A 13,290-nucleotide genomic window follows, 5' to 3' on the forward strand; every position below is an offset into this window, starting at 1 on the left:
CCTGCAAATCCCCTGGGAGGACAGGCGCACCAACATCAGTGTCCTCGACCAGGCTAACATCCCCAGTATTGAAGCACTGACCACATTTGATCAGCTTCGCTGGGCAGGCCACATAGTTCGCATGCCAGATACGAGACTCCCTAAGCAAATGCTTTATGCGGAGCTCCTTCATGGTAAACGAGCCAAAGGAGGACAGCGGAAACGTTAGAAGGACACCCTCAAAGCCTCCCTGGTAAAGTGCAACATCACTACTGACACCTGGGAGACCCTAGCCGAAGACCGCCCGAGGTGGAGAAAGTACATCCGGGAGGGTGTCGAGCTCTTCGAGTCTCAATGCAAAGAGCATGAAGAGGCCAAGCGCAGGCAGCAGAAGGAGCGCGCGGCAAACCAGCCCCACCGACCCCTTCCCTTGACAAATGTCTGTCCCACCTGTAACAGGGTCTGTGGCTCTCGTATCGGACAGTTCAGCCATCAAAGAACTCACTTTGGGAGTGGAAACAAGTCTTCCTCGATTCCACGGGACTGCCTATGATGATGATGCTTGTTGAGTCTCACAAGAAATATGTGCAACAGTAAGAAGCCCAGTTATCAACGCCTTCCTCCTGAAATCCAGCAAACGTCTTCCTCACTTGAAGGGGAACTAGGGACTTGAGTGATTCCATGAGCTTGGTTCGTAACCTTCCCTAATGTAGTTTCACTGGAGGGTGGTCTTTAGCCCTAAATAAAACTACACTCTTAAATGCAACTTCTGAAGTATGACCTCCACCTCTTCAGTATCAGTTTGGAGCAATATTTCCACACGTCTCTTCTGTGTCATTGCGATTAATTACTCCATTTTTCTGCCTGTCCCACTACTTCCCCTTTAATGGCTAAATGCAACCCTTTACAAACTACGGCCTTGTTGGATTTTACAAACTGTAGTCAAGTGTGTTACAGGTCATCTCTCTGGATAAGCAATTTTTGTACCTGTAGACTATTCAAATTAAGAGGAGGAACTTCCATAAGAAAAATGGGTAATGCCAGCCTTTTGGACAGTACATGTAGCTGCCAACAAACTGACACATTGCACCAGCCTAACCCCATTTTTCTTATTATCGAAAAATCAGGGTTATAATGTGCTTCTTAAAATAGAGGGAAATACCTCAATGAATAATCACATTAAACGGCACATTTGTTCCTTGTAATAAAAAATGGTTAACCTTGTGCTAAGTTCTGTCCATAATCTTCCAATCTTCCTTAGAAACGTGGTGCCAGAGGACTTGAGAATTTCAAATGTTACACCCTTGATTAAAAAAGAGGGTAAAGATAAAACCAGCAACTATAGGCTGGTCAGTTTAACATTGGTAGTGGGGAAGCTTTTAAAAACAATAATCAGGGACAAAATTAACAGTTGCTTGGACAAGTATGGATTAATTAAGGAAATCCAGCATGGATTTGTTAAAGGCAAATTGTGTTTCACCAAGTTGATCGAGTTTTTTGATGAGGTAACAGAGAGAATTGATGAGGGCAATAGAAACATAGAAACATAGAAAATAGGTGCAGGAGTAGGCCATTCGGCCCTTCTAGCCTGCACCGCCATTCAATGAGTTCATGGCTGAACATTCAACTTCAGTACCCCATTCCTGCTTTCTCGCCATACCCCTTGATCCCCCGAGTAGTAAGGACCTCATCTAACTCCTGTTTGAATATATTTAGTGAATTGGCCTCAACAACTTTCTGTGGTAGAGAATTCCACAGGTTCACCATTCTCTGGGTGAAGAAGTTCCTCCGCATCTCGGTCCTAAATGGCTTACCCCTTATCCTTAGATTGTGACCGCTGGTTCTGGACTTCCCCAACATTGGGAACATTCTTCCTGCATCTAACCCGTCAGAATTTTAAATGTTTCTATGAGGTCCCCTCTCATTCTTCTGAACTCCAGTGAATACAAGCCCAGTTGATCCAGTCTTTCTTGATAGTTCAGTCCCGCCATCCCGGGAATCAGTCTGGTGAACCTTCGCTGCACTCGCTCAATAGCAAGAATGTCCTTCCTCAGGTTAGGAGACCAAAACTGTACACAATACTCCAGGTGTGGCCTCACCAAGGCCCTGTACAACTGTAGCAACACCTCCCTGCCCCTGTACTCAAATCCCCTTGCTATGAAGGCCAACGTGCCATTTGCTTTCTTAACCGCCTGCTGCACCTGCATGCCAACCTTCAATGACTGATGTACCATGACACCCAGGTCTCTTTGCACCTCCCCTTTTCCTAATCTGTCACCATTCAGATAATAGTCTGTCTCTCTGTTTTTACCACCAAAGTGGATAACCTCACATTTATCCACATTATACTTCATCTGCCATGCATTTGCCCACTCACCTAACCTATCCAAGTCGCTCTGCAGCCTCACAGCATCCTCCTCGCAGCTCACACTGCCACCCAACTTAGTGTCATCCGCAAATTTGGAGATACTACATTTAATCCCCTCATCTAAATCATTAATGTACAGTGTAAACAGCTGGGGCCCCAGCACAGAACCTTGCGGTACCCCACTAGTCACTGCCTGCCATTCTGAAAAGTACCAATTTACTCCTACTCTTTGCTTCCTGTCTGACAACCAGTTCTCAATCCATGTCAGCACACTACCCCCAATCCCATGTGCTCTAACTTTACACATCAATCTCTTGTGTGGGACCTTGTCGAACGCCTTCTGAAAGTCCAAATATACCATATCAACTGGTTCTCCCTTGTCCACTCTACTGGAAACATCCTCAAAAAATTCCAGAAGATTTGTCAAGCATGATTTCCCTTTCACAAATCTATGCTGGCTTGGACCCATCATGTCACCTCTTTCCAAATGCGCTGCTATGACATCCTTAATAATTGATTCCATCATTTTACCCACTACCGATGTCAGGTTGACCGGTCTATAATTCCCTGTTTTCTCTCTCCCTCCTTTTTTAAAAAGTGGGGTTACATTGGCTACCCTCCACTCTATAGGAACTGATCCAGAGTCAATGGAATGTTGGAAAATGACTGTCAATGCATCCACTATTTCCAAGGCCACCTCCTTAAGTACTCTGGGATGCAGTCCATCAGGCCCTGGGGATTTATCGGCCTTCAATCCCATCAATTTCCCCAACACAATTTCCCGGCTAATAAGGATTTCCCTCAGTTCCTCCTCCTTACTAGACCCCCCCGACCCCTTTTATAACCGGAAGGTTGTTTGTGTCTTCCTTCGTGAATACCGAACCAAAGTACTTGTTCAATTGGTCCGCCATTTCTTTGTTCCCCGTTATGACTTCCCTTGATTCTGACTGCAGCGGACCTACGTTTGTCTTTACTAACCTTTTTCTCTTTACATCTATAGAAAGTTTTGCAATCCGTCTTAATGTTCCCTGCAAGCTTCTTCTCATACTCCATTTTCCCTGCCCTAATCAAACCCTTTGTCCTCCTCTGCGGTTGACGTGGTGTGCATGGATTTCCAAAAGGCGTTCGACACAGTGCCGCATAATAGGCTTGCCAGAAAAGTTGAAGCCCATGGAATAAAAGGGATAGTGGCAGAATGGATGAAAAATTGGCTAAGTGACAGGAAACAGAGAGCGGTGATGAACAGTTGTTTTTCAGACCGGAGGAAGGTATTCAGTGGTATTCCCCAGGGGTCGGTACTAGGACCACTGCTTTTCTTGATATATATTAATTACTTGGTTGCATAATTTCAAAATTTGCAAATGAAACAACACCTGGAAGTATAGTTAATAGTGAGGAGGATAGTGATAGACTTCAAAGGGACAGAGACAGCTGGTGGAATGGGTGGACATATGGCAGATGAGATTTAACACAGAAAAGTGTGGTGATATATTTTGGTATAAAGAATGAGGAGAGGAAATATAAATTTAAGGGTACAATCCTAAAGAGGGTGCATAAACAGAGAGACCTAGGGGGTGCCGCAGGGATCAGTGCTGGGACCCCAACTATTTACAATCTATATTAACGACTTGGAAGAAGGGACTGAGTATAACTTAGCCAAGTTTGCTGACGATACAAAGATGGGAGGAAAAGCAATGTGTGAGGAGACAAATCTGCAAAAGACATAGACAGGCTACGTGAGTGGGCAAACAGCAGGACCTGGGGGTACTTGTGCATGAAACACAAAAGGATAGTATGCAGGTACAGCAAGTGATCAGGAAGGCCAATGGAATCTTGGCCTTTATTGCAAAGGGGATGAAGTATAAAAGCAGGGAAGCCTTGCTACAGCTATATAGGGTATTGGTGAGGCCACACCTGGAATACTGCGCGCAGTTTTGGTTTCCATATTTATGAAAGGATATACTTGCTTTGGAGGCATTTCCGAGAAGGTTCACTCGGTTGATTCCAGAGATGAGGGGGTTGACTTATGAGGAAAGGTTGAGTCGGTTGGGCCTCCACTCATTGGAATTCAGAAGAATGAGTGGTGATCTTATCGAAACGTATTGATTATGAGGGGGCTTGACGGGGTGGATGCAGAGAGGATGTTTCCACTGATGGGGGAGACTAGAACTACAGGGCATGATCTTCGAATAAGGGGCCGCCCATTTAAAACAGAGATGAGGAGAAATTTCTTCTCTCAGAGGGTTGTAAATCTGAGGAATTCACTGCCTCAGAGAGCTGTGGAAGCTGGGACATTGAATAAATTTAAGACAGAAATAGACAGTTTCTTAAACGATAAGGGGATAAGGGGTTATAGGGAGCGGGCAGGGAAGTGGAGCTGAGTCCATGATCAGATCAGCCATGATTATTGAATGGCAGAGCAGGCTCGAGGGGGCCTTATGGCCTACTCCTGCTCCTATTTCTTATGTTCTTATAGATGCACAAATCATTTAAGGTGGCAGGGCAGGTTGAGAAAGCAGTTAAAAAAGCTTACGGCATCCTGGGTTTCATGAATAGAGGTATAGAGTACAAAAGCGTGGATATTATGATGAACCTGTTCAGCCTCAACTGGAGTATTGTGTTCATCTGGACACTGCACTTTAGGAAGGATATGAAAAACTTGGAGAGGGTGCAGAAGAGATTTACGAGAATTATTCCAGGGATGAGTGACTTCAGTTATGGGGATAGGCTGGAGAAGCTGGGGTTGTTCTTCTTAGAGAAGGTTGAAAGGAGATTTGATAGAGGTGTTCAAAATGATGAGGGGTCTGGACAGAGTAGATCCAGAGATACTGTTCCCATTGACGGAAGGGTCAAGAACCAGAGGACACAGATTTAAAGTGATTGGCAAAAGAATCAAAGCGACATAAGAAAAAACGTTTTTACATAACGAGTGGTTAAGATCTGGAATGCACTGCCTGAAAGAGTGGTGAAGGCAAATTCAATCATAGCTTTCAAAAGGGAGCTGAATAAGTACCTGAAAGAAAAAAATTTGCAGGGATCCAGGAAAATGGTGGGAGACTGGGACTAGCTGAGGTGCTCTTGCAGAGAGCCGGCATGGGCTCGACGGGTCAAAATGGCTTTCTTCCGTGCTGTAACCATTCTATGATTCTATGGGCCCGAATTTGATGAAGGCCTCCATCCACCCAAGTGCCGCCCAAAGGACCGCCGATGGCCGCCGAGGTACCTGACGGTACTTTGAGCGGGGTTTTCATCGGAGAGGTCCCTTGAAGGTCGTCGGGCGGCAAATGAACGACTTATGTCGCCAATCTGGGCGGCAGCTGGCAGGAACTCTCATTCTCAACGGCAAAGGCGCTTGCCACCCAAATGCCGCCGAAGATGGAGTCGAGCCCACGGAGGGTCGAAGAGCTGAAAAGCAAAAGCATTACAAAAAATGTTTAAAACGTCTGAAAACCTTCAGGGGACGCCATCCAGCTATGTCCCTCTGAAGAAAAAAATTACAAAACGTGTACTAACCTATTTTTCACCACCTTCCTACCTACCATCGGGAACAGACCAGCCTCCAGCCAGCAGTCCACTCCCATTCTGCCGCCGACTGCCACCAACTCCCGCCCAAATCAATATCGCAGCTCGGCAGGCGGGAGGTCAGTTGCGCGACTTGGCTGTCCGCTGACGTCTGCAGCCGCTTCCCGACGGATCTTCCCTCCCGCCCGCTCCGGGCCATGTTGAAAGTAGCACTGGGTGGTTCGACGAGAGGAAGGTCGGCGGCAGTGGGTAGCAGTGGGCAGTAAGTTCTTCAATTTTGGGCTCTATGATTCTACAAGTTGGTTGCTAAGTTGATACACTTCAAGATGTTTCATTTCTGTGCAAACTGACCTGAATAAAGAAAAGATAAATGGACACACCATACTCATTGCTCCTTGTCAGTTTCAGATCCAAAATTGGCAAGGATATTAAATCTATTGTTGTGGATTTTCCTTAAGAAATGCAGCCATTGCTATATCTAATCAAACACCATAGCCACTTTGCACACAGCAAAATCTCACTAAAAGCAATGAAAAAAATTACTAGTTAATCTGTTTTGCTGCTGTTGGTTTATAGAGGATTGTTGACAAGGATACATAATGGGAGAAATTATCCCTTTTTATAGAAAAATAGAAACATAGAAATTAGGTACGGGAGTAGGCCATTCGGCCCTTCGAGCCTGCACTACCATTCGATAAGATCATGGCTGATCATTCTACCTCAGTACCCCATTCCTGCTTTCTCTCCATACCCCTTGATCCCTTTAGCCGTATGGGCCATATCCAACTCTCTCTTGAATATATCCAACAAACTGACCTCAACAACTTTCTGCGGTAGAGAATTCCACAGGTTAACAACTCTCTGAGTGAAGAAGTTTCTCCTCATCTCGGTCCTAAATGGCTTACCCCTTATCCTTAGATTGTGACCCCTGGTTCTGGACTTCCCCAGCATCGAGAACATTCTTCCTGCCTCTAACCTGTCCAAACCCATCCGAATTTTATATGTTTCTTTGAGATCCCCTCTCATTCTTCTAAACTCCAGTGCCCTGTTATAGCCCTGTTAGTGCCTCCAGAAGTTTTGGGGGGCGCTGTCCCGGCAGCGCCGTGCCCCGCAATTAGCGCAATAGGCCAGCGCGCAACCGGTGATGACGTCATCGCTTTGCGCGCTGACACTTCGCTGCCTCACTCTGACCCCTTTGCGCCCCATGGGGAAAATTACCCTGAGGCTGGCTGACATCCGCCACCGGGGCGCCCCTTAAAGGGAAAGCCTTCCCTCCAGTTATCAAGATCCACGGCGCGGCCTTGAACATCGTGGACCACTTCCCATACCTCGGGAGCCTCTTGTTGACAAGGGCAGACATTGACGACGAGATTCAGCACCGCCTCCAGTGCGCCAGTGCAGCCTTTGGCCGCCTGAGGAAAAGAGTGTTTGAAGATCAGACCCTCAAATTTGCCATCAAGCTCATGGTCTACAGGGCTGTAGTGATACCTGCCCTCCTGTATGGCTCAGAGACATGGACCATGTACAGTAGATACCTCAAATCGCTGGAGAAATACCACAAATGATGTCTCCGCAAGATCCGGCAAATCCCCAGGGAGGACAGACGCACCAACGTTAGAGGTCTCAACCAGGCCAGCATCCCCAGCATCGAAGCACTGACCACACTCGACCAGCTCTGTTGGGCAGGCCACATTGTTCGCATGCCTGACACAAGACTCCCAAAGCAAGCGCTCTAATCGTAACTCTTTCACGGTAAACAAGCCCAAGGTAGGCAGAGGATACGTTTCAAGGACACCCTTAAAGCCTCCTTGATAAAATGCAATATCCCCACCGACACCTGGGAGTCCCTAAGTGGAGGAAGTGCATCCGGAAGGGCGCTGATAACCTCGAGTCTTGTCGCGAGAGCATGCAGAGACCAAGCGCAGGCAACGGAAGCAGCATGTGACAAACCAGTCCCACCCACCCTTTCCTTCAACGACTGTCTGCCCTACCTGTGACAGAGACTGTGGTTCTCATATTGAACTCATTTTTAGAGTGGAAGCAAATCTTCTTCGATTCCGAGGGACTGCCTATTATTGATGATTATCGCCCCGGGCCACAATTGAACTTGCCTCCACCATCCATTCAGGCAGTGCATTCCAGATCCTAACCACTCGCTGCGTAAAAAGGTTTTCCTCATGTCGCCTTTGGTTCTTCTGCTGATCACCTTAAATCTGCGTCCTCTGGTTCTCGACCCATCCAGCAATGGGAACAGTTTCTTTCGATCTACTCTGTCTAAATCCCTCCTCAATTTGAACACCTCCATTAAATCTCCTCTCAACCTTATCTGCTCTAAGGAGAACAAACCCAGCTTCTCCAGTCTATCGACATAACTGAAGTCCTTCATCCCTGGAACCATTATTGCAAATCTTTTCTGCACCCTCTCTAAGATCTTCACATTCGTTCCTAAAATGCGGTGTCCAGAATTGGACACAATACTCCAGTTGAGGCCGAAACAGAGTTTTATGAAGGTTCATCATAACTTCCTTGCTTTTGTACTCTGTGCCTCTAATTATGAAGCCCAGGATCCCATATGCTTTTTTAACCGCTTTCTCATCCTGCCCTGCCACCTTCAACGATTTGTGCACTTACTTAGGTCTCTTGGTTCATACAGCCCCTTCAGAATTGTAACCTGTAGTTTATACTGCCTCTCCTCAGTTTTCCTACCAAAATGTATCACTTCACACTTTTCTGCGTTAAATTTCATCCACCACGTGTCCGCCCATTCCACCAGCCTGTCTATGTCCTCTTGAAGTCTATCACTATCTTCCTCACTGTTCACTATACTTCCAAGTTTTGCTTCATCTGAAAATTTTAAAATTGTGCCCTGTACACCTAAAACATTAATATATATCATGAACATAAGAATTAGGAACAGGAGTAGGCCATCTAGTCCCTCGAGCCTGCTCCATACGGGACCCTGGGCTTCATACACCCCCTTCAGAATTGTAACCTGTAGTTTATATTGCCTCTCCTCAGTTTTCCTACCAAGAAAAGCAGTGATCCGAGTACCGACCCCTGGGGAACACCACTGTATATCTTCCTCCAGTCTGAAAAACAACCGTTCACCACTACTATCTCTTTCCTGTCACTTAGCCAATTTCATATCCATGCTACCACTGTCCCTTTTATTCCATGGGCTTCAACTTTGCTGGCAAGCCTATTATGTGGCACTTTATCAAATGCCTTTTGGAAGTTCATGTACACCACATCAACCACATTGCCCTCATCAACCCTCTCTGTTACCTCATCAAAAAACCCAATCAAGTTAGTTCAACACAATTTGCCTTTAACAAACCGTACTGGCTTTCCTTAATTAATCCATATTTGTCCAAGTGACTGTTAATTTTGTTCTGGATTATCGTTTCTAAAAGCTTCCCCACTACCGAGGTTAAACTGACTGGCCTGTAGTTGTTGGGTTTATCCTTACGCCCTTTTTTGAATAATGGTGTAACATTTGCAATTCTCCAATCCTCTGGCACCATCCCAGTAGCTAAGGAGGATTGGAAGATTCTGGTCAGCACCTCTGCAATTTTCACCTTTACTTCTTTCAGCATTCTAGGATGTATCCCATCTGGTTGTGATGATTTATCTCCTTTAAGTACAGCCAGCCTTTCTAGTACCTCCTCCTTATCAATTTTTATCCCATCCAGTATCTCAACTGCCTCCTCTTTCACTACAACTTTGGCAGTATCTTCTTCCTTGATAAAGACAGATGCAAAGTACTCATTTTGTACTTCAGCCATGCTCTCTACCTCCATGCGTAGGTCTCCATTTTGGTCCCTAATTAGCCCCACTCCTCCTCTTTACTATTTATATGCCTATAGAAGACTTTTGGATTCCCTTTTATATTAGCTGCCAATCTATTCTCATACATTCTTTTTGCTCGTCTTATTTCCTTTTTCACCTCCTCTGAATTTTCTATATTCAGCCTGGTTCCCATTTGTTTTCTCAACCTGACATCTGTCATATGCAGCCTTTTTCTGCTTCATTTTACTCTCTATCTCTTTTGCCATCCAGGGAGCTCTGGTTTTGGTTGCTCTGCCTTTCCCCCTCATGGGAATGTACCTCGACTGTACCCGAACCATCTTCTCTTTAAAGGCAGCCTTCCATTGTTTGATTACACTTTTGCTTGCCACTCTTTGATTCCAATTTACCCGGGCCAGATCCATTCTCAAGCCACAGAATTTGGCTTTTCTCCAATTAAATATTTTTACTCTAGATTGCTCCCTGTCCTTTTCCATTGCTAGTCTAAACCTTACGATACTGTGATCACTGTTCCCTAAATGTTCCCTTACTGACACTTGTTCTACTTGGCCCACCTCATTCCCCAGAATCAGATCCAGTAATGCATCCTTCCTTCCTCATTGGGCTGGAAACGTACTGATCAAGAAAGACACTGAAAGAACTCCCTGCTCTATTTTAAATAGTACCATGGAATCTTTAATGTCCAGATAAGCAGACAAATGGGCCCTTGGTTTAATGTTTCATTCAATGCATGGCATGTCCAACAATCCAGCATTCCCTCAGTATTGCACTGGAGTGTCAGCCTAGGTTATATACTCAAGTGATTCATTAACTGTGTCCCTTTAGAAAAACACAGGTTAAAATGTCCAGTATTTATTTGCTTTGAGATACTGATCTCCATCCTTATTATGACCTTGTCATGATTTGTTTGTTAGTGGCTTCTTTTTGCAAATATTTCCTGCTTTATTACCTTTGGGCTACAATAAGATTTGCTAAAGTGCAGTTGGACATTTTAAATAATTTTGACATGTCTTCAATCTTCAGGGGAAACGTGCTATATATATTTTATCAATGGGAACAAAGAGATGCCAAGTGATACCCTCTAATGTCACAGCGTGACTGTTGTATTCTGATATGCTCACAACTTAAATATCTGAATGCTATGAATTTAAACATCTTAGTTGCAATTCATTGCCAACAGCATTTAAATATGTGTCCTAAGTGACCTCTCGTGTACAAGTGGAACAACAGCTGATGTTAACCAGATCAGACTGGCCTATTGTTCATTCAATTCTCTCACCTCCAATTCTGTTCACACAACCTAGTTGTTATCCCCAAGGCAGCCATTACTTCTCTCTCAAAGGCAGCTATTTCTCTCCCTGAGATTGTTATCCCGCTATCCTTCCTGCCACCATTATTCTTCCTAAGGTTACCCTCAGGCTAGAAAAATGCAAAATAAACATGGCAAACAGGATTTTTGCTTTGTCTCGGTGTAAAAAGCTATGCATTCTCTATGTAGCTGTGTTCATCTGCTAAGTAAAACAGTGTTTAATTTTGCATGAAAACAATCATAGATTCCAGTGGGGTCTCGCTTTTTGTTAGTTTTAGCTTCTCCTAAGATAACGATCTGGAAAGTCTACTCTCTACATTGATCACGTACTTCAACATTTCAACGCATTTAGGCGTAACAAACTCTTTACACAATCTATATGTTAAAAATATCACTTTTTCTACAATCTTCAATTGTATATTCACTCACTTGGGCAACAAGAAGAAAAAATGCTTCTCTTCAAAGAACTAGAATTCTGCTGCAATGGAAAACACAGGTCATTATATCTCAGTGTTTCTTATCTTTGTACGTCTGCGCAGTAAATGGTTTGTATTGAAATGATTTGTTAAGAAACGACAACTTGGGCTAGAATTTCCTATCAACCCGTCAGTGCCCGATTGCCGCCCAAAAGACCGCTAAGACTGGGAAGATTATCGCCGGTGAAAACTTCCCCCCCCACCCCCCCCCCGCCCAAATATTTTAAAATCCGACAAGTGAAAAACATGGGCTTTGCACCCCAATTCTGGGTGCAAAAGTGCAATTTAGGGTCAATTGGGCGGCTCGTAAAAAAAAAATGGGCAAAAAAGAAAAAAATCAATAAAAATTTACCCCGAGGCTGTGGGTTGGGCCTAACACCAGAAAAACAATAAAAATAATTTTTCAAAAAACATCAACGAAAAGAAAATCTAAAAACATTTCCAAGACACTTTAAAATGAAATCACTACAACACATTTAAAAAATAATTAGTAAACAAACAATTACTCACCTACCACCCAGCTCCGTTGATCCTCATGGGCGTTTTTTTAAAACTTACCTACGGGTCACCACTCAGCTAACTTTCGCAACAGGGCGATCTGAGGACGGTGCATGCCGGCAGTCCGCTCCCCAGAGGTACCTCGAAACCGCCGGCGTAACTCAGGTAAGGACATTTTTGCTCACCTGATTACCACCCACAATGGCCAATACTGCTCAGAAACTGGGCAGTAAGCCATAGAAAATTCTAGCCCACGATCTCCAAGGTTACTTTATGCAGTCATAACACCACCTGCTCGACATGAAAACATGAAACGGATAAAAATTTTAAATTTGAATAAATATAATAAGAATAATTAAGGTACCAAGCAATGCAAAGAGAAATACCTATAACAATAACAGCTTGCATGTATATAGCGCCTTTAACATAAAAAAAACATCATGGTACTTCATAGAGGGTTATAGAAAACAGATGCCATGCCTGGAAAAGATAGATTCGCTGACCAAGAGCTTGATTGAAGAGATGAACTTAGAAAAAGTTTTTTAAGAAGGTGACAGAAGTGGACCAGTTTAGGGAGAGAATTCAGGGAGTAGGATCCATATGGTTGCAGGCCCTGCCACCAATGGACAAGTTGGAGGTTTATGAGGGGAATCCAGCAATGAGAGAGAGTTGGAGTCGTTGAGTCTGGAAGTGACATAGGTTTCAACATGGAACAGGTGAGGCAGAGCACAGACGGATTGTGTTGTAGATGTCAAATTAAGCAGTCCTTGTGATGGAGAAGCTATTAAGTCTGGCATACAGCTCAGGGTTGAGCAGGATACCAAGGTTGGAAACAATTTAGTTCAGCCTAAGACCAAGGAGGAGTGACAAGGGAGCAGAATTTGTGGCAGGAGCTGAAAATTATGGCTTTGGTCTTCCCAGTGTTGAACTAGAAGAAGTTATGCCTCAGCCAAGAATGGAAGTCAGACAAGCAATCAGATGGCACAGAGGCGGTTGAGAGAGGTGGTGCAGAGGTAGAGCCAAACGCCATCAGTATATCTGTGAAAGTTGACAAGCAATGCCATTATGTAACGACATGTAGTTGAGGATGAGCGGTTCCTAAGGAAGATCCTTGGGGAGCCCAAAATGGTGGTGCAGGGGAGAGATGAGAACCCAGTCATGGAGATCCATTGGCTAGATTCAGATATGTAGGAATGGGAAAATGTGACGACCAGCCCGTGAAACTGGATACAATAAGAGAACCATCATACAAACCTGGCAAGTGGCTGGATCTCTGAATGGGTAAAAAAAAATTCCTTTGTCATGGTTCAGCTTCATTATTTGGGGTCTGA

Source organism: Pristiophorus japonicus, chromosome 3, assembly GCF_044704955.1.
Source record: "Pristiophorus japonicus isolate sPriJap1 chromosome 3, sPriJap1.hap1, whole genome shotgun sequence".
Classification (NCBI taxonomy): Eukaryota; Metazoa; Chordata; class Chondrichthyes; family Pristiophoridae; genus Pristiophorus; species Pristiophorus japonicus.